Here is a 2,045-nt window from a genome sequence, read left to right as displayed (position 1 = left end):
TGTATTGCTTTGGAGGTTGTCCTGGAACTCGCCATGATGACTTATTCTCTAGCTTAAAACCTTTCACACTTGCTCCCTGAAGAGAGTGAGGGCAGTTGGGCTCAGGCGGTCTCTTAAAACCTTTCACACTTGCTCCCTGAAGAGAGTGAGGGCAGTTGGGCTCAGGCGGTCTCTCGTGCATTCTCCGCGAGATGCCCTTTGCTTCTTGGATGCAATGCACTTTATGTTTATTATTCAACAGTGAAAATGAGTCATACAGAGGTTAAATTAAAAATACCCTTTGGAAATAAATTACTGAATGTCGCTTGTTTGGTGCCTAACAAGAACATAGCATATGGAATAATGCTTACACATGGAGCGTCAGGAGATATGAATCTTTCTCATTTGATGTCGCTGGCATCCCATTTTGCATCGCATGGTTGCTTTTTTTTTTCCCTAAGATTTACTTGCAAAGGCCTTAATATTGTTCATAGAATTAAGGCATATAAAGCAGCTTTGAATTACCTAAAGACCTCAGGAGACTACAAACTTGCTGGTGTTTTTCTTGAAGGTCATTCGATGGGCTTCTGTAATGTGTCACACTGAGCCAGATGACACTGATGATTTTGTTTGAGGTCTCATTTGTATTTCTTACCCACTGCACCATCCAAAGCAGCAGCAGAAACTCAGAGACGAAGATCTCTTTCCTATGAAGGATGCTGTGCTATTTGTGTCAGGCTCAGCAGATGAAATGTGTGAAAAGAACTTGTTGAACAAAGTGGCATAGAAAATGCAAGCTCCCAGTAAAATCCATTGGATCGACAAGGCAAATTATTCCAGAGCAGTGAAAGGACGGTCAACAAATGATGCTTTCAAAGAAATTAATACACAGATCTTGTTTTGGGTTCAAGAAATCATTGAAATGGACAAGAAATAATTGTCATTAGAAGCCATGTTATTTTGAATAAAAGTAAGTTAATTTGATAAAGAAGAATATACCTCTCAGCATTGTGAGATATATTTCAGACGAATCTTCTTTAATGTTTCCCTATTTTTGAAACATGGTATTGTGAAAATATCCTTTACAAGATGTCTTTTGAAAGCACTGTTATAGTTATATGAAGATAATGTACAAATATTGAAAGTTGTCTATAATTTATTTTCATTAGTATAGTTAAGTTTTAAAAAATTAAACATTTGCATTTTGTTACAAAAAAAACCTTTTACACTTGACTAGGCTTTTGGGGGAGGGGGAGGGGGAGGGGACACGGGAGACAGGACTTTGGAGACAGGGTTTCTGTGTGTATCGCTGGCTGTCCTGGAACTCACTCCGTAGACGAGGCTGGCCTCCAACTCAGAGATCCACCTGCCTCTGCCTGTAGAAAGCATGTGCCACCACTCCTTGCTAGACCAGACTTCTTCTTCTTTTTTTTTTTTTTAAAGTAAAAGATAAAGAAAAGCCCTACCCGTTAGGTCCCAAAAGTCTTCACCCCACGCCTCCTGCCAGGCACACAGCCTGTGTGTGGAACACATATGTTGGAAGGGAATGAAGAATGAATTCCTCTGCCAGCCTGTGACGGCTGCTGAGGCCCAACTGTGACCAGAGCAGTCAAGACAAGTTGCCAAAGAGCCACTGGATGAGACCAGAAAGAATTTGTGATATACGAATGATTCAGACCTGAGTTCAGCTGCTGTTGGAGGGGCCTGGCTCCAACAAGCAAAAGGCCATTTCCTTTCTTCTAAAGTCCAAGCCCATATGTGACTTAGTTCTTAGTGTATCAGACACCTAGGTTCCCCCTCCCAGTTGATCTAGATGGACAGAATAGGGAAGGGATGGGGGGGGGGATGCTTTTTCTCTTTAAGGACATCACATGTGTTTCAGAGGTCCTAATCTCTTCAGCTCACACTCCTTAGCCAGAGCCTAGACACGTGGCCACAACTAGCTGAGAGAGACAATGAGACATGCATGGTCTTTATAGTGAATGGCTGTGTGAACCATCATGTTATTCTAACAAAGGAGACTAGCTGGTTTTGGTGGTGCATGTCTGTAATGACTGCACTCTGGA

The 2,045-nt window shown here is 41.9% G+C and overlaps 1 pseudogene; it reads left to right on the top strand.

The window, feature by feature from the left end:
- The first annotated feature begins 202 nt into the window (after positions 1-202).
- On the top strand, positions 203-916 carry LOC127222094 (testis-expressed protein 30-like; annotated as a pseudogene).
- Positions 917-2,045: the final 1,129 nt, after the last annotated feature.

This window comes from Phodopus roborovskii, unplaced genomic scaffold, assembly GCF_943737965.1.
Source record: "Phodopus roborovskii unplaced genomic scaffold, PHOROB, whole genome shotgun sequence".
Classification (NCBI taxonomy): Eukaryota; Metazoa; Chordata; class Mammalia; order Rodentia; family Cricetidae; genus Phodopus; species Phodopus roborovskii.
This window is presented reverse-complemented; position numbering and strand designations above follow the sequence as displayed.